Consider the following 24,589-nt stretch of genomic DNA (forward strand, 5'->3'; position numbering starts at 1 on the left):
AAATACTCAGTTCCTTAAATGCTCTTTGAACCAGCTTTACATACTGATTCCCTCACCAATTAATGAGATAATTAAATTTTTGACATGGGTTCACAGTTTACATCTGCAAAAACAAAAAAGGTTATGTTTTTAACTTCTGAAAATCACACTTTCACATTGTACAAGTGAGTGAGCCATTGATGAGAACTCATCTAAGTAAGTCTTTTTCACAATGAAATCTGGTAAGGAAGTGCTTTCTTGGCACCTACTATTGCTCAGGTCATGAGCAGCATGATATGAGGAAAAGGACATGAACTTCAAAGCCAGACCTGAGCTCATATATGATCATGCCCACCAACTCAATGGACATGAATTTTAGCAAACTCTGGGAGATATTGGAGGAAGGAGCCTGGCGTACTACAGTCCATGGGGTTGAAAGAGTCAGACAAGACTTAGCAAGTGAACAACAACTGCCACTTTCTAGCTCAACAATCTGGGGAAATTCACTCTTTTTCTCTAAGTTCTACTCTATGTTCATGAAATGAGGATAAATATTTCTTCTACAGAATGTTACTGTTAGTGCTAAATGAAATAACACATCCTGCATTTAGCATAGTGTCTGAGTCCTAGTAGACGGTTAGTACATACATCACCTTCCCCTTCTCCCAAGGGGATGCTGGCAAATGTCTTAAAGAAAGTGTAGTGTGTGCAGATTCTCACAGTATAAACACTCCCACCATGACTGGTTTAAACCCACCAACCTGAACACAGAGTTGGAAATAAACATACAATTGGCCCTCACACTGCTATATGAGCTGGCTCTTTCTCCTCCTGTTCTCCACCTCTGCAATTCTTTCTCCTCTTTCATATCTAATTCAAACACTTCTTCATTAGAGGAGATGCCCTGACTCCCAGGTTAAGTCAAGTCCCCTATTATTTTTCCTCATAGTACTGTGTGCCTTTAGTTCAGAACTCTTCTCACAATTTGTAATTACACATTTGTAACTATTAGTTAATTAACCTCTATCACATTGATTTAGACTGTAAGTGCTAGAAAGACAGAGAATATGTCTGTTTTGCTCTCTATTATTTCCTCAGCATCTAGTTCAAATCTGGTACCAAAAAAAGGGACTCACCTCAATGAGTATCTGTTGAATGAATCAAGCAACCAAACAACTGAAGATGGATAGGTGAATGGATTGATAGATGCATGGATGGAAGGATGGATAGACAGAACTGAGTTTTTTGTCCCTTGTCCAAATTGTATGTAGTTATTTTCTCTCTACCAGATGCTCAGTCCTCCTGTAAATATTTAGGCACAAAGTTGGTCAAATCAATCCTCTTTGGAAGTAAAGAATTTCCTGATGGTTAGAGAAGTGCAGGACAGTGGCAAACTTTCTGAATGGCAGTCACCTGTAATGTCTCTGTAATTGAGACTGTTCTCCAGAGTCCACTTTGGAACTTGAGTCCACATCCAATTTCCTTCTCTTCTTCATATATTTATGTAAAAATAAAAAATTAATAAATAAAATAATAAATAGAACCTTCAATTATATAGAGTCAGAAAACCAGGAAAGGGAGCCCTCTTGTCCTTCAATTATAGCAGAACTCAACAGGAAGAAGAAAGACTTTTCTTCCCCCATAAGGACTGGTCATGAAAAGCCATGGATTCACTTTTACTATTGCCCTTTTCCCCACTATAAAAATGTTCTTCCTCTCTTGCCACATGGGGACCTTCACATGGCTTACCATGGTTGCAGACCCAGAATTGCCATTTTCTGCTGGGTGGTGCTAGTGGTAAAGAATCTGCTGGCCAGTGCAGGAGACACAAGAGACATGGTTGATCCCTGGATCTGAAAGATCCCCTGGAGAAGGAAATGGCAACCCACTCTAATATTCTTGCCTGGAGAATCTCATGGACAGAGGAACCTGGTGGGCTACAGTCCACAGGGTCTCAAAGAGTCTGACAGGACTGAAGGCAGTTAGCACACATGCATGCGTATTGACCCCAAACAAATCCATCTCTGCTGGAGAAATATCTGGCAGTCTCTTTGCTTTAGGTCCAACATTTCTTACCACTACTCATACAAAATGCCTTCTATCCAAGTTACAGATTAAGATCAACATTTACTCAGCTTGACTTTGTTCCAGAGAAATAATTTTTCATTCATAACTAGAAGTATTTTTCCATATTCAAAATTATCATCTCCACTATTCAAAGGCAACTTAGTTAAACTAAGTATACCCCCCAAGAAAAGAAACACTTATTTTGAAGTATTTTGTAGAGTGTTGTATAAAAAATGCCTTTTTAAAACTTCTGGTTAAACATGGCAGAACACGTGATAATTTTTATGTCATCTTTTTAAAACAACAGTAAAGGGGAAAAAAAGACAACAGCAGATGGGCAATGTCATCACATTTTCAGCAAATAAAAAGCATATGGAAGGGCCTTCCCTAGTGGTCCAGTGGTTAAAGAATCTGCCTGCCAATGCAAGGGACATGAGTTCAATCCCTGTTCCATAAAGATTCCATATCCAGCCAGGCAACTAAGCCCAGATGCCGCAAGTACTGACCCTGAGCTCTAGAGCCACGAGCCACAACTACTGAAGCCCATGCACCCGAATGAGAAGCCCGAGCCCTGCAACTAGAGGGTAGCCCCACTCACCAAACTAAAGAAAGCCTTCGCACAGCAACAAAGATCTGGCAGCCAAAAATAAAAAAAACAAAGATCTAAATTTTAAAAAACTATTCATTAAAAAAAAAAAAGCATATGGAAGAGACTTCCCTGGTGGTCCAGTGGTTAAGACTGTGCTTCTACTGCAGGGATTGGTTCGATCCCTGGTCGGAGAACTAAGATCCCACATGCATTACAGTGCAACCAGAAAAACAAACACAAATACACACACACAAAAAACACAAAAAGCATATGGAAGGTAAGTAACTGACTAACAAAGTAGAGGAACTTTATAGTTTAAATTAACATAAAGGCATCTAGCGTGGCAAAGGACGGGGATGGGGCACATAGATAAAACCAGGTGAGGTAAAGTCTGTATTCTGAAGGAGAAGCCCCAGATCCCATCTTCCCGCCCTTCATAAGTGTGGCACTCACTTCTCTGGAATGGCTTTAGCAAAAATTATCTGGATTCTAACTTTCAGGGGACCTCACACAAAAAAAGAGTGCCTAAAATCCCAGCCTGATCACATCCTAATCAATCCCAGTAGTAGAGAAGTCCCGCACGAGCATACAAAGTCACAAATTAACAGTTTGGTTCTGTTCTCTGAAATGTGAACAAAAGACAAGGGCCAATATACGTTTCAGGAAATCATCTAATACAGAACTCAGGGGCCAAAACAAACACAGAAGAACAGAACTTGGAGGAATAAAAATAATGTATGAGTTAACATCAAAAGAATTACAATCCAGGGAATGCCCTGGCAGTCCAGTGGTTAGGATTCCTCACTCTCACTGCTGAGGGTCTGGGTTCAGTTCCTGGTCAGGGAACCAACATCCCACACGCTGTGAGGCATGGCCAAAAAAAAATTATAATCCATCTTCTCTGAGAGATAAAAGATAGTATTGGGCCCTTGAAACAAGAACACAATATTATTGTAAGAAGAACAATAGAACAAGGAGTTTGTAAGGAAAAAAAGAATGGAAGATAAAATTCAGGAATTTTCACAGAAAGTGGGGCTGAAAAATAAAATGATGGACAATACAAAAGCAAAGAAAATGTAAGGACCCATCTAGGAAATTTAACATCTGAATAATAGGACTATCAGAAGAGATTAAGCATGATTAAATTATTGTGGAGAAGTAAAGTTTGCCACCCAAAATGGGTCTCTTTGGCATGAAGATTATTTTAGGCTGATTATTTTTAAGAAACAGAAGTCTCAGGAAGTTTTTGTTTTTACCTCTCCCTTAGTTGCTTAAAAAATAGATAAAGGGTCTGTTCCTGGAACTGAGCTATCACCAGAGACATCTACAAAAAACATGGGCTGGGCTGGTGGGGAACTTGGAAGGGCCCAGATATCAGAGCCCACTTGGTGTCCCGTTGTCTCTGCCTGGCCCAGCAAACCTCTGTTTACCAAACATTGTCTTTTCCATCTCCATGTCAGTTGCCTTCCTCCTCAAACTACTACTTCACTATCCTGGTTAAAGTCTCAAACTACTACTTCAATCCTGTTTGGTTTTCAGCTAAAGATGGTATTTAATGTGAGGGCTTCAGCCATTTTGATGAGTTACTCACTTTTCCTGTGTCTTTCCCATGTATCTGTGTTATTAAACTTTTGTTCAATTTTCTTCTGTTATCTGTCTCATGTCAGTGTAATTCTCATACCAGCCAGAAGAACCTAAAGGAGTAGAGGAAATTATTAAAGAATTAATATTAAAGAACATATTTAATAATTAACATAATTAAATAAATAATACAACCTCCCCTCCCTCAACTGAAGACCCAGTGGAAAAGCCCATTCATTTCATTCAGCATAATGAATGAAAAAAGCATGGTGGAGTTGTTTTAGACATGTGAGTTTTGAGCTGCTGTTACAAATAACAATGAAAATATATCACATAAATAGTTCAATATAGGAACCCAGAGCTTAGGGGAGAAATCAAGTTTAGAGATACAAATAGGAATCCATTAGCTTGTTAAAAAACAAGTATTTGAAGCCAAAATATTGAATAAAATAACCTACAAAGAGTTAAATAGAAAAGGAGAAACAGAAAAGAGAGAAGGGAAGGAGCAAAGCCCTGCAGAGGAGATAAATACAATGTCTCAGAGAATGAGAGAAAAGACTACTTCAGAGGCTTAGCAAAATCAACTGTATCAAAAGCAACCACGATGGAGGGAAATAGAGGAGATTTAATTGTTGTATTTACTGATTGGAGAGCACTAGTCATCTTAGTAAGAACTGCACATCTTTTAGAAGTATTAATTTTTTCAAAAATTATAGTTGGAGTATGGTGAGATAATGGAGAAGTGGAGATGCCCAGGAGGTAGGTGGATATTCAAGTTTGAAGCCCCCGAAAGACAGTGGGTTCTCATTCAAAGATATAGAACACTGCGTTTCTGTAATAAATGCAGGAGGAGCATTTCTTATAATGCTGTTGTATTAGTTGATGGCATAAGTCACTAAAAGTAATTTTAGGAGGGACCAAAATAGCCAAGTATGAGTAAGAGGCACCGGATAGTCTGGAAGGACTACCTAACCTTTAGAAATCTTCCTTGAACATTATTTTCCTCTCAAATGAGCTTTTGCCAAGGGTTTAGCTCCTTACAGATATGTGGCAAATTAAGGGAGTAACTCTCTGACAATCAACTCTGCCAGTATATACAGAAACATTTACACAACTCTGAGAATTCAGTCCTTTATACCTGCATTAACTATAGCCCAAAAAAACCTTCTTGCTCATATTACCAATTGCCCAACTGGTAAAAAGAGGAAAAGAAAATTTCAATGAAATGTTTTTATTTTAAATTTAGCAGTGCATTTTGCAGTGAACCCTTCAAGATATTACAGTTGCAATATGTAATCCTGGGTAATTAAATGAATTAATCTGTTCATTTCATATGAATTAACAGTAGAACATACTTCCTGAAAATGATATATACAGTGATATACAAAATAGGTGTAGCTCCTGCCCTTTTAGAGCTTACATTCAAGTGGAGAGATAGAAATTAAATCATAAGTAAATATGTGACTATAGACTGAAAGAAGTTTTGAAGGAGCAGTCTAATAAAAGGAAAATGACAGAGTGACCTAATTTAAACTGTGAAGGAATGTTATCAGGAAAGCTATCTAAGGAAGTGACATTTAAACTAAAATGTAAAGGATTAGTAATAACTTTCCAGCTAAAGACTGGAGGATTAAGGACATCTCAGGCAAAGGCCAGCAGGCAGGAAGTCCTTGAGGCAGAAGATGGTATAGTGCTGCTGGAAATCAGTAAGCAAGGTAATTGGCCAGGAGGTAAAACCAAACAAACCAAACAAAGCAAGACCTTACAGGTCATTTGAAGGATATTTGCTTTTACCTAGGTAAGTGTTCAGAGAAGGTGATGGCACCCCACTCCAGTACTCTTGCCTGGAAAATCCCATGGACGGAGGAGCCTGGTAGGCTGCAGTCCATGGGGTTGCTAAGAGTTGGACACAGCTGAGCGACTTCACTTTCACTTTTCACTTTCATGCATTGGAGAAGGAAATGGCAACCCATTCCGTGTTCTTGCCTGGAGAATCCCAGGGACGGCGGAGCCTGGTGGGCTGCCATCTATGGGGTCACACAGAGTTGGACATGACTGATCCGACTCAGCAGCAGCAGCGGCAGCAGCAGCAGGTAAGTGGTGTAAACAAAAGTACTACTGGACTTCCTTGATGGTGCAGTGGATGAGAATCCACCTGCCAATGCAGGGGGCACGGGTCTGAGAAGATTCCACATGCTGCAGAGCAACTAAGCCCATGTGCTACAACTACCGAGCCTGCCTGCTACAACTACTGAAGCCCGCATGCCTACAGCCTGTGTGCTGCAACAAGAGAAGCTATCACAATGAGAAGCCCATGCACGGCAATGAAGAGTAGCTGTGGCTCACCACAACTAGAGAAAGCCCTCTCAAAGCAACGAAGACCCAGCACAGCCAAAAATAAATAAATAAATAAAATTTTGTTTAATACTCGAAAGTTTCTAACTTTTCCAACTAAGGTCCATCTAGTCAAAGCTATGGTTTTTCCAGTAGTCATGTGACAGCTGGACCAAAAAGAAGGTTGAGTGCTAAAGAATTGATGCTTTTGAACTGTGGTGTTCAACTGTGGTGAGAAGACTCTTGAGAGTCCCTTGGACAGCAAGGAGATTAAACCAGTCAATCCTAAAGGAAATGAACCCTGATATTCATTGGAAGGACTGATGCTGAAGTTGAAGCTCCAATACTTTGGTCATCTGACGCGAAGAGCCAACTCACTGGAAAAGACCCTGATGCTGGGAAAGACTGAAGGGAGGAGAAGGGGATGACAGAGGATGAGCTGGTTGGATGGCATCACCGACTTGATGGACATGAGTTTGAGCAAGCTCCAGGAGATGGTGAAGGACAGGGAAGCCTGGTGTGCTGCAGTCCATGGAGTCACAAAGAGCTGGACACAACTTAGCAACTAAACAATGAACAACAGATGTATTAAGGTATAATTGAGACACCATACATACAATTAATCCATTGTGAGCATAGAGTTTGGTGAGTTTTATTATACAGTTGTGCAACCATTACTGCAATCATCCAAAAGTTCAGTTGTGCCCATTTGCACCCATTCATTCCCACCCTTACCTGAGGCCATTACTAATCTGATGCTGTTACTGAACCTAACTCATGCACAGCAAAACCAATCTACTGATGCTGGATCATGGTGAAGGAAAGCACAGTGTTAAGGCAGGGGACCGAGTAAGGAGAACAGGCAGTTCATGCTCAAAAGACCCAAACTCCCGAGAGGCTTTCAGGGAAGGGTTTCTAAAGGCAACACTGGGGTTGAGGGTGGTAGGGTACAGGATCACCTTATGGGTTTCTGATTGGCTGGTGGTGAAGTAACAGGGTGATGTTTCAGAAATCTTAATCATTTACCTTCTGGTTCCAACCAGTCTGGGGTCTACCTGCTTTATCTTCTACCTGCTTAAGTTTCTGTAGAACAACTCAAAGACATGTGTCAGGTTGTTATGTATATCTCCTGAGGAAAAACTAGACTCTGCTGTATCTCTAAACTATTGTTTAAACTATCATTACTTTTCTTGCTTGACTGCTTTTCTTTGTTTTTACATTCACTCATTTCTCTAAATAGTAACTGTTCTAAAGAGAATGCTCTTTGGAACTCAGGGAAGGCCTAAGAGACTAAAGCCTTTTTCTACAAATAAGAAATGGGGGACACAGAGGGGCTTTTGTACCCAGGAGGGCCCCAAAGGATCCTGTTCAGCTTCAGTGACTGTCTCCATAGTTTTCTCTTTTCTAGATTTATTAAATAGAATCATATGATATGTAGACTTTTGTGTCTGGCTTATTTCATCTAGCACAGTGTTTGAGATTCAGAGATGTCATTGTAGTTTGTTCCTTTTTATTGCTGAGTAGCATTCAAATGTGTGCATAAAACAGGTTTATCAATTCACAGTCAATGGACATTTGGATTATCTGCAGGCGGTGTCATTTATGAATAATAATGCTGTGAAAATTCATTAATCTTGGTCTCATAATATGTTTTATTTCTCTGAAGTAGAGAAGTAGAACTGCATGGTCCTATGGCAAGTTTCTGTTCAACTATTTTAAGAAACTGCCAAGTGGCTGCATGATTTTCCATTCCCATCAGAAATACATGTGACTTTCAGTTTCTCTGTATCTTCATCAACACTTGCTATTGTTTGATGAAATAAAGTTCATATTTTATAGCAAGATAAGAAAAATTGAAACATAAAATTTTTCTTTGCTGTTTCAACCACCTTCCTCCCGTTTCACAGGTATCATGCCTCTGCATTAAAAAGACCTCCTTAGGAGATAACATCCCTTCTTAATCTCATCATGGGTCACAACCACTTAGGAGATAACCTTCCTTGATCTTAAGAGGCCACAGTGTCCCATGACCCACTACTTTGTACCTGTAGATCCAGACTGTGTAATCTGTCAAGAATATATCCTTTAAGGTACAGCCCTCTATCTCAAAAACCTATATAACTGTGCTTTGACCTTTAATGGGCAGAACAGTCCTCAGCTTTCTGAAAGACTTCTTCCTGGGTTATGGTTCTCAATTTGGTTAGAATAAATTTTCCATTTCTTTCTTAAATTGACTGATTAATTTTTTTGTGGACAGTCTGACTTTTTTAATCTTACTCATTCTAGTGGACGTGTAATAGTATTAATATCACTTGTGGTTTTAATTTGTGTTTCCCTAATGAATAACAATGTTTGATATCTTATTTATTTTCAGTGTAACTGTAGTTGACTTAAAATATCATGTAAGTTTCAGGCGTACAGCTTCAGATTCTTTTCCATTATTGGTTATCACAAGATACTGAATACAGTTCCCTGTGCTTTACAGTAAACCCTTGCTGTTTTTCTGTTTTATATATAGTACTGTGTATCTGTGAATCCCATACTCCTAATTTATCCTTCCCCCTTTCCTTTTCCCTGTGGTAACCATAAATTTCTTTTCTATGTCTGTGAATCTGCTTCTGTTTTGTAAATTTGTGTATTTTTAGATTCCACATGTAAGCAGTATAGTATTTGTCTAACATTTCGTTTTCTTTAGCCATTCTTCTGTCAATAGGTCGGCTTTGACAGGTTGCTTCCATATCTTGGCTATTGTGAATAGTGCTGTTATGAACACTGGGGTGCGTGTTTCATTTTTAATTATAGTTTTGTCTGGATATATGCCCAGGAGTGGAAATGCTGGATCATAGTAAAGTTCAAGTAAGTCACTTCAGTCATGTTGAACTCTGTGCAATCCCAAGGACTGTAGCCCACCAGGTTTCTCTGTCCATGGGATTCTCCAGACAAGAATACTGGAGTGGGTTTCCATCCCCCTCTCCAGGGGATTTTCCCAATCCAGGGATCAAACCCAGGTCTCCCGCACTGTGGGCAGATTCTTTACCATCTTGGCAATTTAGCTTTCTTAGCTTTCTGAGGAAAATTCATATTGTTTTCCATAGTGGCTATACCAATTTACACTTTCACCAATAGTACAGGAGAGCTCCCTTTTCTCCACACGCTCTCCAGCATTTGTTATTTGTAGACTTTTTAATAATGGCCAATCTGATGGGTGTGAGGTGATATCTCATTGTGGTGTTTTTTTTCCCCAAATTTACTTATTTGTTTTATTTCTGGTTGTGCTGGGTCTTTGTTGCTGCACAGGCTTTTCTCTAGTTGTGCTGAGTGGAGGCTACTCTTTAGTTTTCGGTGCTCAGGCCTCTCATTGCAGTGGCTTCTCTTGTTGGGGAGCATGGGCTCTAGGGCATGAGGGCTTCAGCAGTTGGAGCCGGGCTCCAGGGCAGAGGTTTAACAGTTGGGGCACATGGGCTTAGTTGCTCTGCAGCATGTGAGATCTTCCTTGATCAGGGATGGAACCCGTGTTCTCCTGCATTGGCAGGCAGATTCTTTACCAGAGCCACCAAGGAAGCCCTCACTGTAGTTTAGATTTGCATTTCTCTGTTAGCGATGTTGAGCACCTTTTCATGTGCATGCTGGTCACTAGATAAATTTTTTATAATAGGGAAGAACAAGTCTGACTCCATATTGGATGTTTCCTTTACCTTGACCACTATACTCTACTGCCTTTACTGCAAGCTAGTCACAAAAGGAAGATTGCCTATAGCTTAAAACATACATTAAGATCCATCTCTGGGAACCCTGCCGCCATGTCTGAGGGTTACACTAAAACACCTTTGCTTAGCTCACAAAAAACATCCTGACCAGGCCCACCTGTAAACAGCTGCAGGAAAGACTAGCACATCTCCTCTGGAGTATGGTCAGAACCAGGAAATATCTGCAGCAGCTTACTGCTTTTTCACTTTACTTCCTCACCCCTCCACCCATCTATGTACTGTAAAAGAAACTAGCATCAAAACACAGACAGGATGGTTCTTATCGGCATTAGTCTGCTATAAAAATATTGGTCTGCTGGCTTTCCCAATGAAGTCGTTATTCCTTGCCCCAACATTTCACCTCTCCATTGACTGGCCTGCCATGTGTTGAGCAGTACCAGCCTGAACTCCATAATGTTTTGAAGATACAATTCATAGGACGTGGTGATGCATTAGATAATCAGAAGGAGCGGGTATTTTAATTCTAATTTTCTAGCATGAAAATAGATTCAACAGAGACACTATTTTCTGATACAAAGGAGACACAATAAAAATAAGATTTGAGAGCAGGAAATCAGGAGTTGAATTTAAGTACTTTTGAGATGTTTGTGAACTTTCACAAGGTTCATAAAAATTATTTAAATTGTTATGAAAAATAATTTTCAAAGGTAGATTCTTAAAAGCAGAACTGCTGGACCAACAGATAAAGCTGATAGATACTACCAAATTCTTTTCAGGGTCCTGTTCCTTAAACCCTTGCTAAATCTAGATGTATCCATTTTTTTTAAATTGGCTCCTTTATATAACATCTATATCCTATAATTTGGAAATTAACATGAAAAACCAAATTTTTATTCAAATTTCCATGATTCTTGATTGAAAAACTGCAATATTATGATTTTTAAGAAATATATATTTGGTCTCTCATGGAGGAAGAAATTTTCCTCTCCCCTTCTAGGTTCTTTTTGGCTGGTCTAAAAATTAAATTGACATGAAACACATTAACAGGAGAAAACCAAACAAAAGTTGAATACTATATATATATGAGGTAGACTCAAAAAAACTGAGTAACTTGCCAAAATGGCTGAAACTCTCACCTTAAAGAACATCCTCAGTCAAAGACAAAAGTGGGTGTTGGGGGTGATGACTTGAGATCTCAAAGGGGAGGAAGACAATTGGAATGGAGATGAAAACATAGAAGAATTTAACAAACTTTGCTAGATTTGTTAGCAAAAACTCAACACTTAGTTCATACCATAGTTGTCTATGGTGATAGCTTTCTTGAAAGAGGCCCTCTGTCTAAATTCTTGGGGTTGGGGTGTTGTTTTTGTTGTTCAGTTGCTAAATCGTGTCTGACTCTTTTGCAACCCCATGGACTGTAGCCTACCAGGCTCCTCTGTCCATAGGATTTCCCAGGCAAGAAAAGTGGAGTGGATTGCCATTTTCTTCTCCAGGGGATCTTCCCGATCCAGGAATCAAACCGGCATTTCCTGCATTGCAGGTGGATTCTTTTACCACTGAGACACCAGGGAAGCCCCTATCTAAATTCTTTAGACAGAGGAAAGGTCAAAATTTCTTCCTCAATCTTCTCAGTCTTGATTGTTTTCAGTTTGAAATAATCTTCATGTCAAGGAGACATTTTGTGGTGGCAGATTTTGCCCCTCTACAGGTCACTCAGATGACCAAAATATATTTCTCTTATAGTATATTTGGTTTTCATCCATGGATCCTGACTCACAGCTGTCATAACTGTTAGAGTTTCCTCAACAGTAATAGCATTGGCAGCAACTTTTATCATAATATTTGGTCTCCTGTCCTCAGTTCCTAAAACCACTTCAGACATAGAGTGAAATGGTGTCTCATTACTCATAACAAGACCTTTTTCACCATAATTGGGTTTATGTTAATGATGCTATTACCTTAAAACTGGGTTCACATCTTGGTGGGTATCAAGTCAAAAGACACAACTAAGCAGGGTAGGGAGTCTCTGGAGAAAGAGAATCAGGCATGGCTTACTTGACATAAGAGAAGCCCTTTTTGGCCTTAAGCCATTTTGTGGTCTAAGATGGGCCACAACGCTTGCCCTTAAACAGGTCTCATTAACTAATGACCTCAGTTCAGTTCAGTTCAGTCACTCAGTTGTGTCCAATTCTTATGACTCCATGGACTGCAGCACGCCAGGCTTCCCTGTCCATCATCAACTCCCAGAGCTTGCTCAAACTCATGTCCATCGAGTCAGTGATGCCATCCAACCAACTCATCCTCTGTTGTCCCTGTCTCCTCCCACCTTCAATCTTTCCCAGCAAAGGGTCTTTTCCAGCGAGTTGGTTCTTTGCATCAGGTGGCCAAAGTATTGGAATTTCAGCTTCAGCATCAGTCCTTCCAGTGAATATTCAGGACTGAATTCTTTAGGATTGACTGGTTTGATCTTCTTGCAGTCCAAGGTACTCTCAAGAGTCTTCTCACCACAGTTGAACACCACAGTTAAAAAGCATCATTCTTTGGCACTCAGCTTTCTTTATAGACCAACTCTCATATCCATACATGACTACTGGAAAAGCCACAGCTTTGACTAGATGGACCTTTGTCAGCAAAGTAATGTCTCTGCTTTTTAATATGCTGTCTAAGTTGGTTATAGTTTTTCTTCCAAGGAACAAGCGTCTTTTAATTTCATGGCTGTAGTCACCATCTGCAGTGATTTTGGAGCTCAAGAAAATAAAGTCTGTCACTGTTTCCATTGTTTCCCCAACTATTTGCCATGAAGTGATGCGACAAGATGCCATGATCTTCGTTTTTTGAATGTTGAGTTTTAAGACAGTTTTTTCCACTCTCCTAGTTCACTTTCATCAAGAGGCTCTTTAGTTCCTCTTCACTTTCTGCCACAAGGGTGGTGTCATCTGCATATTGAGGTTATTGATATTTCTCCCAGCAATCTTGATCCCAGCTTGTGCTTCATCCAGCCCAGCATTTCGCATGATGTACTCTGCATATAAGTTAAATAGAGGGTGACAATATACAGCCTTGACATACTCCTTTCCCAACTTGGAACTAATGATCTTAGGGGAATGAAAGAATGAAGAAACAAAACTGTTTCTTCTCTTCAGACAAAAGAAGTAACAACAGCAAAGATAATATATCTGTGTTGTTCCAAAGGTAAAGATTAGCCTGAAGTGCTCAACCTACAGATCAACTGGAACCTATGGGGTGATGATGTTGACACTTTCTGACTCTAATGACTTGAGTCAACAAAAGCTTGGACTCTGTCAACCTTTGCTCGGATTCTATTCTGAATTCTCCACTGCTCAAGCCCCTTCATGAATATGCATGTACCATTAATTTAAAACTTCCCTAGTTCCGCTGTCAGGGAGACACTGCTTTGCGAAAGATGCCCAGTGTTGTCTTTATTTGCTGCAAGCAATAATAAATCCTTCTTTCTTTCAATCTCTGGCTTGGTTTTGTCTTTTGACACCCACCAAGAGTCAAACCCTGGAGAAGGCAATGGCACCCCACTCCAATACTCTTGCCTGGAAAATCCCATGGATGGAGGAGCCTGGTAGGTGGCAGTCCATGGGGTCGCACAGAGTCGGACATGACTGAGTGACTTCACTTTCACTTTTCATTTTCATGCATTGGAGAAGGAAATGGAAACCCACTCCAATGTGCTTGCCTGGAGAATCCCAGGGACGGGGAAGACTGGTGGGCTGCTGTCTATGGGGTCGCACAGAGTCAAACATGACTGAAGTGACTTAGCAGCAGCTTAGCAAGAGTCAAACCCAGTTTTTGGGTAACACAACCAAACCAAGGGGAAGGAGAAGGAAGGATGTATTACTTGCAGTAAATAAGAGAACACCAAGAATATTTCTGAAAGCGATGTCTGCTTTTTTTCTTTTTCCTACCATATTCCAGTAGTAATAGACATCTATTTCATATCTCAGGATGTTCCAGATACTCACTGCAAACTCCAAAAGATAACAGTAGGGGGGTTTCCCTGGTGGCTCAGTGGTAAAGAAGCCACCTGCCGATGCAGAAGGCATGGGTTCGATCTTGATCTCGGAAGACTCCACATGCCTCAGAGCAATGAAGCCCATGCACCATAACTATTAAGCTTGTGCTCTGGAGCCCAGGAGCTGCAGCTACTGAAGCCCACACACCCTACAGCCCATGCGCCCCAACAAGAGAAGCCAACACAATGAGAAGCCCGTGCACTGCAACTTACTTTTTTTAATGTTAGAACATTTTAAAATGTTAACATTAAAAAAAAAAAAAAAAAAAGATTAGTAGGACTTATCACTCCCACCTCCCAACTGGCTGAGGTGGACTTTAGGATTTTTAATAATTAGGACATGGCAGAAAAAGAAAAAGAAGACACTACTTTAGGAAAGATCCGAGGTGTTCTCCTTAGTTGCTACAAGTAATAAATCCTTCCTTCTCCTCCTTTTTGACTTGGTTGTGTCTTTTGGCTTATCATCCACCAAAAGATCAAGCCAGTTTTCAGGTAACAAGATGGCATCTGGAAATCACCTGTGAATGGAGGCTAGCTGCCAAGGGAACCAACCTTGAATAGAGGAGTGGAAAGTTCAGTCCCACCCTCTAATTTCCAGGAAGAATAAGGAACTAAAGGTTGAAATAGTCACCAATGCCCAATGATGTAATCAAGCATGCCTTTGTAATAAGGCCTCCATAAAACCCAGAAAGAGGTGATTTAGAGAGCTTCCGGGTTGGTGAGCATATGGAGATTCAGGGAGAGCAGTTCACCTGGAGAGGACATGATGTTCCACACCCTTCCCACACACCTTGCCCTATGATTCTTTTCCATCTGACTGTTCCTGAGCTATATCCTTTTATATAATAAACTGATAATCTAGTAGGTAAAATGTGCCATTCTAGCAAATTAATCAAACTGAAGGAAGGGGACTATGGGCACCTCTGATATCTATAATTTATAAACAATAGGTCAGACAGGCAACAACCTGGGACTTGTGATTGGCATCTGAAGTTGGGGGCAGTCTCATGGGACTGAGTTCTTACCTGTAGAATCTGATGCTGTCTCTGTGTAGACAGTGTCAGGTTGAATCGAATTTTACATCCAGCTGGTGTCAGAGAATTGCTAGTTGGTGCTGGTGTGAAAAAGCCCCTTTCCATACACATTGGAATTGGTCCCACACATCAGAACTGGGTGCAGAACCTTTAGCAACTTTTTAAGTAAAGAAGCCATTTGTATTTCTTCCTTTGTGGTTTCATAATTCCTATTGTTTCCTGTCTGCTTAATAATTAATGGTTATAGGAACTCTTTTATGATTATCCTCTTGCCTGTTACATATGTTGCACATATTTTTTTCTCCCAGTTTTTCTATCTTTTGTTTATGATAACTTTCATCACAAAAACATTTAATTTTACAAGAGAATCTTTGTTTATCTGTTTATTTGTAGCTTCTGGGCTTGGGGTCTTGCTTGTGCCTTTCTCTCTCCCAAATTACTAAAATAATCTTTGCTTTATTTGAGCGCATCATAGTAGAGTTTCTTAAGCTTAATCCTCTAAACAATTTGAAACTTATTTTATGATATGCTGTGAGATAAAAATAAGCTTTTTCTTTTTTTAAATAATGACTGATATTCTCAGTGGCATTTATTCAATACCTCATTATTCCCCTTTGATTTGAAATATTACCTTTAATATACTAAGTTTTCATAAATACACAAGTGAAGCCAGATTCTCTAAAGTTGATCTAAAGTTTTTTTTTTTTTTCACAATAAGAATTACAGTTATTCCTGATAATAAAATCATGGTATCAGCATATAGGTGTGCTTATCTCCTTAGCAAGCAAGGGATCATGTAACCAGCTCAAAGGGACAGGATGTTAAGACATTATGAAAGACCTACTTTAAAAGGAGGGCATATGGGCTTCCTTGGTGGCTCAGCTGGTAAAGAATCCGCCTGCAGTGCGGGAGACCTGAGTTTGATCCCTGGGTTGGGAAGGTCCCCTGGAGGAGGGTAAGGCTACCCACTCCAGTATTCTGGCCTGGAGAACTCCATGGATTGTTCAGTCCATGGGGTAGCTAAGATTCAGACATGACTCAGCAACTTTCACTTTCTTTTTTCCTTCCTTCATTTGTATTTCTTTCAATACAAATCATCAGACTATATCACAATATAAACTACATCACACTACATTTTACTTCCAACTGAATTAAATATCTATTGACCTAGATTCTCCTGATGCTCTAAAAGTATAAGTTCTACATTAGCTTCAGCAGTTCTGGGGACTATATGCAGCTAAGTAGTTAAGTTCAGAATAGATTCCTGACCACAGAGACAAAGGCCAAGGAAAGATCAATAAGAGCTGCACATAATTTTATGCTATTTTTAAGAGATTTCATCACAAGGTGATACTTGAGTAAGACAATGGTCAATAATGGAAGAGCAGTGCAAAATTTTCTGCTTGTCCTATAAACTATTTACCTAAGAGATTTCAAATGGAGTTTGTCCAGAATAGACTTACTGGCAAGCATTTTAGATTTAACAACTGATGAATTAAAGGTCTATAATCTGTGAGGAATGAAGAAATGACCTTAAAAAAATGGAATAGACATTTTAAGGCCTACCAGATTGGACTTCCAAATAGGGCTAAAATACAAATAACTGCTACAAATGAGAAACTATTATTCCACAGGGCTTGAATATCCTAGAGGAAGGAGATTTACACCACACATTTTGCTTACTTGTGGCTGTGCTGTGTGAACGTGTGATGTCAGGAAAAGACTCAGGGTTGATTTCCTGACTTGATCTTCCTGTATGGATATAACCCTAAGAAAATAAGAATGAGGATTTTTAGTTTGTCCTTCTAATGTTCTCATTCAAACAAGAGCAATTTACTAAATACCTGCTTCTCAAACTCCATGAAATCAAAATAGTATTTACTGAGCAATTTCTTTTTATGTACCAGTCAGCATCCTGTTATACATTAATTCTCACTAATATTTAGAGCAATCCTATTAAATAAGTGGGCTTCCCTGGTGGCTCAGCAGTAAAAGAATCCACCTGCAACTCAGGAGATGCAGGTTTGATCCCTGGGTCGGAAAGATTTCCCTGGAGGAGGAAACGACAACCCACTCCAGTGTTCTTGCCTGGGAAATCCCATGGACAGAGGTGCCTGGTGGGTTACAGTCCATGGGGTCACAAGAGTTGGACACAACTTAGTGACTAAACCACCACCACCATTAAATAAGTCTCATTGTCCCCCTGTTATAGAAAACTGAGGTTCAAAGAAGTTAAGTAACTTAAAACTAGTATATGGCGTGGACATGGTTCCAATCCAGTCCAGCTGATTCCAGAGTGTAAGTTCTCAACCATTGTACCATACCAGCTCAAAGGGAACAGATGGAGGACTAGGGCTATGGGTGTGAAATAAGTATGTTGTCGTCCTTGTGTAGCAAGAAGACTACTAGAGAGTGGATTTTATCTGATTTCTCTAGAGAGAAATTAGAGGAAGCAATGTCGATTTTCAATAAACCAAAGTACATGAATTATCCTACAGCTATGGTGTTTAAGAAGTTGATCTTTAATAATTTAGATAACTTTTAATTTGTTGTTATTCACTTTGTGCAACAAAAGGCAGGCTCACTAAGCCAGCCTGCACTGCCAACAATTTGGCGAAAATTTTCATCCTCCTACCACAATCAAATGTTCAATTTAATTTCAAACTGTAATTAGAAAGTGTTACTTTTTAATGATTATTATTTATTGCTGGCATAGGCTCCAAATAAGTCCATTTTATGCATGTTTTCTTATTTTGTGTTATTAAAGATAGTGACATCTATCAAACAAAGTTGGTTTGTTATTACACAAGCAGCAATTATTAATATAAGCAGCAGGCTTTAGCCAAATCTGCTGAATAGATCAAGTCAGATTAGGTGGGTCAGAGTAGGCCACAGGGAAAATACTCAGTATCCCTGATAAAAATATAAATTAGAAGTCACAATAAGTGAAAAAAGAAGTACTTTGTTGAATGGGGCAATTTTTAAAAGACAGGATAAAATTTAGGATGCCTCATCGGCCATTTCATCTTTCAAATAAAAGGGCTAGGAGGGTTTACTCAAGGCTATGGTTTTTCCAGTGGTCATGTATGGATGCCAGAGTTGGACTGTGAAGAAAGCTGAGCGCCAAAGAATTGATGCTTTTGAACTGTGGTGTTGGAGAAGACTCGAGAGTCCCTTGGACTGCAAGGAGATCCAACCAGTCCATTCTAAAGGAGATCAGCCCTGGGTGTTCTTTGGAAGGAGTGATGCTAAAGCTGAAACTCCAATACTTTGGCCCCCTCATGCGAAGAGTTGACTCGTTAGAAAAGACTCTGATGCTGAGAGGGATTGGGGGCAGGAGGAAAAGGGGACGACAGAGGATGAGATGGCTGGATGGCATCACTGACTCGATGGACGTGAGTCTGAGTGAACTCTGGGAGTTGGTGATGGACAGGGAGGCCTGGCGTGCTGTGATTCATGGGGTCGCAAAGAGTCGGACATGACTGAGCGACTGAACTGAACTGAAGAGGGTAAAGGAAATAAATCAACATGCCAAGGCAGTTCAGCTTCCATAAAGTGGCTGGATCAGTTGCCCTGATTCCAAGTCACATAACTGAGCTATCAAAACTATAGGTAGGGGCGTCCTTGGTGGTCCAGTGGTTAAGATTCTGAGCTGCCAATGCAGGGGACTTGTGGGTTCAATCCCTGGTTGGGGAACTATGATCCCACATGCAATGTGGTGTGGCCAAAAGATTTTTTTAAAAAAGAAATACTGCAGGTAAATCCCACTATGCAAAGGTAAATCCCTACACCATGAGAATACCCCTTTTCCCCTAAAGAACAGTCTAAACTTGTCTAAGAGGAGGAGATTTGGACTTACACTCCTATTAATAAACTAAGATTCAGTTCAGTTCAGTTCAGTCACTCAGTTGTGTCCAACTCTTTGTGACCCCATGAATTGCAGCACACCAGGCCTCCCTGTCCAACACCAACTCCCAGAGTTCACTCAAACTCACGTCCATCGAGTCAGTGATGCCATCCAGCCATCTCATCCTCTGTCATCCCCTTTTCCTCCTGCCCCCAATCCCTCCCAGCATCAGAGTCTTTTCCAGTGAGTCAACTCTTCACATGAGGTGGCCAAAGTACTGGAGTTTCAGCTTTAGCATCATTCCTTCCAAAGAACACCCAGGACTAATCTCCTTTAGGATGGACTGGTTGGATCTCCTTGCAGTCCAAGGGACTCTCAAGAGTCTTCTCCAACACCACAGTTCAAAACCATCAATTCTTCAGCGCTCAGCTTTCTTCACAGTCCAACTCTCACATCAAAACATGACTACTGGAAAAACCGTAGCCTTGACTAGACAGACCTTTGTTGGCAAAGTAATGTCTCTGCTTTTGAATATGCTATCTAGGTTGGTCATAACTTTCCTTTCAAGGAGTAAGTGTCCTTCAATTTCATGGCTGCAGTCACCATCTGCCGTGATTTTGGAGCCCCCCAAAATAAAGTCTGACACTGTTTCCACTGTTTCCCCATCTATTTCCCATGAAGTGATGGGACCAGATGCCATGATCTTTGTTTTCTGAATGTTGAGCTTTAAGCCAACTTTTGCACTCTCCTCTTTCACTTTCATCAAGAGGCTTTTGAGTTCCTCTTCACTTTCTGCCATAAGGGTGGTGTCATCCGCATATCTGAGGTTATTGATATTTCTCCCAGCAATCTTGATTCCAGCTTGTGCTTCTTCCAGCCCAGCGTTTCTCATGAAGTACTCTGCATATAAGTTAAATAGAGGGTGACAATATACAGTCTTGACGTACTCCTTTTCCTATTTGGAACCAGTCTGTTGTTCCGTGTCCAGTTCTAACTGTTGCTTCCTGACCTGCATATAGGTTTCTCAAGAGGCAGGTCAGGTGGTCTGGTATTCCCATCTCTTTCAGAATTTTCCACAGTTTATTGTGATCCACACAGTCAAAGGCTTTGGCATAGTCAATAAAGCAGAAATAGATGTTTTTCTGGAACTCTCTTGCTTTTTTGATGATCCAGCAGATGTTGGCAATTTGATCTCTGGTTCCTCTGCCTTTTCTAAAACCAGCTTGAACATCTGGAAGTTTATGGTTCACATATTGCTGAAGCCTGGCTTGGACTAAGACTAGTTGCAAGTAATTTCATTAATCCTTTATTTTTCTAAACCAGTCCAGTATTTGATTAAAATGTATGAAATCATGCTCATCACTTATTCTAACTAGAATTGTTTTTCATGTATCAAATATGTTAGATTGAATGATACCTTGTACTCATCTTGCTTAAGAACTATATGATTCTACAAGTATAGAGTTGTAGGAAGAATAGGCACAACATCAGTTTCTGAGGGGGAAAAAATAACTGTCCCAGAATGATTATTCACTATGAGCTGAGAAATGCAAACAAGTGGGTGAATGTAACAATAGCACCTAAATCAAAGGAGGTTACAAGTTAAGGGCACTCTTTACTTACCAGCCCACTGTCAGAATATCATATTCAGTTCTAAAAAACACATTCTAACAATCATGCTAATAAAGTAAAATGTAACCAGTAGAGGGTGATCAGGATGGTAAGGCATCAGGATATCCAGGCTAGAGATAATACCAGGAGGAAGCTGGGGGGTTATGGAATATTTCTTTCCAGCTCCTGGAAAGATTGTTCCTCCCACAGCCTTACCACTAGAACCATCTAGGAATCCAAACCAGAGCAAGAGGTTATAAATGAACTGATAGAGCTCACCTTCTCCCTAGAGTTCACCTGGACAAATGTCCACATGCCTCACCTCTCTGTTTACCTTAGTCACCCACAAAAGCCCAAGCTTCCAGATCATCCATCATCATTGGGTCTTCTCATAGGACACTGTACATACCTGACTGACCCAATTTTCTTGAGGCTCCCAAACCATTCTGTCCTATGGAACTCCCATAAAACTCCTTTTTCTCAAATAATTCTCTGAGTGTGCCCTACTCCATGCTTCCCAGTAGCCTCTGTGAATATACTGCTGCCTCTGCATCCTTTCCGAATGACTATTTTTTCCCACATTCAACATATCACAATGTCTGGAGATGGTATAAATATCCTTGTTCTTCATTCTCATGTACAAACCAATTCCCCTCCCTGTGCCAACAAAAATTCAGCTCTTTAAAGAGCACAGTTAGACTCCAGAGACTATTAACTCTTTATTTTCCAACCATCCATCAACTTCCCATCTTCCACCCTCGTTCTCTGCAGATCAGAAGCCTTGGATTTTCTATGTTCCTTTTTAGCACAACTGTTGTCATCACTCTTGGTTGATTCCACAACCAAGCCAAGAGCCAACCAGTTTACATTCCTACCAACAGTGTAGGAAGTTTCCCTTTTCTCCACCTCCTTTTCAGCATTTATTTTCTGTGAACTTTTTACATACCACACATACATAGCCTTTCTGACCAATGTGAAGTGATACTTCACTGTAGTTTTTCTCTAGTAATTAGTGATATTGAGCATCTTTTCATATGCCCACTGGCCATCTAAATACAGTGTTTTTTAAAAGATCAATTTAGTTGTTGTGTTAAGTAAAGCCAGTAAAGTGTGGGATGGAGAGTCAACAATGGATAGAAACAGGAGCAGAGAGATGAGTTAGGATATGTCAACTTAAAAAATATTCACAACCTAAAAGTTGAGTTTTGTTTTATTCGGAGGGAATTTTTAGGACTTCAAGCATGAGAGACAGCATCTCAAGTAACTGTGAGAGAACTGCTCCAAGGAGGCAAGGGGAGGAATCAGGTTACATAGAAGTTTTGCAAGAACAGGTAGTCTGAACATCAAAAGATCTGTTGTTGTTGTGTTGCTATTGTCCTTCAGTTGCTAAATTGAGTCCAACTCTTTTGCAACGAAGGTTCCTCTGTCTTCCACTATTTCCTGGAGTTTGCTCAAATTTATGCCTTATTGAGTCAATGATGTTTTCTAACCATCATATCCTCTGCCACCTCCTTCTCCTTTCCCAAAGATTATTGTTACTTAAAGAAAACCAGATATCTCAAGTTAAGGAATTTATTAGCACTTTTCTATGTATGGAAGGATGCAAGAGCCTGGGCTCACTGAAATCATTCCTTTCATATGAACCTCAGCTATCTGGGGTCAGTATCCTGTGTTTTCATATCCTGAACTTCCTTTCCTCGGGGCTCACCATAGAGAGTGGTTGTAGTCTGGTGGCTGTTAGACAGCAGGTATTCTCCTTCTTGAGTTCCCTTAGGGCTCACCAGCTCACATTGGAGGGCTGCAATCGCTGATAATGGTGACATCCTTGCTTACTGATATGGAGGAAATATTCCATTTCTCATTACTGACTCAGTGGACACGAATTAGACCAAACTCTGGGAGATAGTGGAGGACAGAGGAGCCTGATTTGCTGCAGTCCATGAGGTCACAAAGAGTCTGACGTGACTTAGCAACTGAACAACACAATTCCATTTCCCAGATGCCACTGCAGAAGAGAAATGATAATAATTAGGACCAAAGTCACAGCCCAGTAGAAGGAAGAGAGTCTCTGATTTTGGATATATTTTGAAGGCACTTGATGATGTGTAGTATGAAAGAAGGAAAAGAATACAGGATAATTCCAATATTGTTGACCATGATAACTAGGATAGAAATACCACTCCTTAAACATTCAAGGGAAATGGTATGGACCTACCAGAAGCAGAAGATATTAAGAAGAGGTGGCAAGAATACACAGAAGAAATATACAAAAAAGGTCTTCGTGACCCAGATAACCACGATGATGTGATCACTCACTTAGAGTCAGACATCCTGGAATACAAAGTGGGCTTTAGGAAGTATCACTATGAACGAAGCTAGTGGAGGTGATGGAATTCCAGTTGAGCTATTTCAAATCCTGAAAGATGATGCTGTGAAAGTGCTGCACTCAATATGCCAGCAAATTTGGAAAACTCAGCGGTGGCCACAGGGCTGGAAAAGGTCAGTTTTCATTCCAATCCCAAAGAAAGGCAATGCTAAATAATGTTCAGACTACTGCACAATTGCACTCATCTCACATGATAGCAAAGTAATGCTCAAAATTCTCCAAGCCAGGCTTCAACAGTAAGTTAAACGTAAACTTGGAGATATACAAGCTGGATTTAGAAAAGCCAGAGGAACCAGAGATCAAATTGTCAACATCTGCTGGATCATAGAAAAAGCAAGAGAGTTCCAGAAAAACATCTACTTCTGCTTTATTGATTATGCCAAAGCCTTTGACTGTGTAGATCACAACAAACTGTGGAAAATTCTGAAAGAGATGGGGATACCAGACCACCTGCCCTGCCCCCTGAGAAATCTGTATGCAGGTCAAGAAGCAACAGTTAGAACTGGAAATGGAACAGACTAGTTCCAAATTGTGAAAGGAGTATGTCAAGGCTGTATATTGTCACTCTGCTTATTTAACTTAAATGCAGAGTACATCATGCGAGATGCCAGGCTGGATGAAGCACAAGCTGTAATCAAGATTGCCAGAAGAAATATCAATAACCTCAGGTACAGAGATGACAACATTCTTATGGCAAAAAGTGAAGAGGAACTGAAGAGCCTCTTGATGAAAGTGAAAGAGAAGAATGAAAAGCTGTATTAAAACTCAACATTCAAACAACTAACATCATGACATCCGGTCCCACCACTTCATGGCAAACAGATGGGGAAACAATGGAAACAGTAAGAGACTTTATTTTGCGGGGCTCCAAAATCACTGCAGATGGTGACTGCAGCCATGAAATTAAAAGATGCTTGCTCCTTGGAAGAAAAGCTATGACCAACCTAGACAGCATATTAAAACACAGAGACATTACTTTGCCAACAAAGGTCCATCTAGTCAAAGCTATGGTTTTTTCAGTCACGTATGGATGTGAGAGTTGAGACTATAAAGAAAGCTGAATGCCAAAGAATTGATGCTTTTGAACTGTGGTGTTGGAGAAGACTCTTGAGAGTCCCCTGAACTGCAAGGAAATCCAACCAGTCAATCTTAAAGGAAATCCGTCCTGAATATTCACTGGAAGGACTGATGCTGAAACTGAAACTCCAATACTTTGGCCACCTGATGCGAAGAACAGACTCATCAGAAAAGACTCTGATGCTGGGAAAGATTGAAGGCAGGAGGAGAAGGGGATGATAGAGGATTAATGGTTGGATGGCATTACCAATTTAGTGGACATGAGTTTGAGAAAGCTCTGGATGTTGGTGATGGACAGGGAAGCCTGGCATGCTGCAGTCCATGGGGTCGCAGAA

The 24,589-nt window shown here is 40.3% G+C and overlaps 1 long non-coding RNA gene across 1 annotated transcript; it reads right to left on the reverse strand.

Moving 5' to 3' along the window:
• Positions 1-22,704, reverse strand: LOC101902371 (uncharacterized). Its single transcript, XR_003029720.2, has 5 exons — positions 22,500-22,704; positions 17,017-17,101; positions 4,227-4,329; positions 1,393-1,469; positions 1-1,281 (listed from the first exon to the last, which is right to left on the reverse strand). It is a non-coding gene; the product is annotated as an uncharacterized lncRNA (long non-coding RNA).
• Positions 22,705-24,589: the final 1,885 nt, after the last annotated feature.

Source organism: Bos taurus, chromosome 16, assembly GCF_002263795.3.
Source record: "Bos taurus isolate L1 Dominette 01449 registration number 42190680 breed Hereford chromosome 16, ARS-UCD2.0, whole genome shotgun sequence".
NCBI classification, from domain to species: domain Eukaryota; kingdom Metazoa; phylum Chordata; class Mammalia; order Artiodactyla; family Bovidae; genus Bos; species Bos taurus.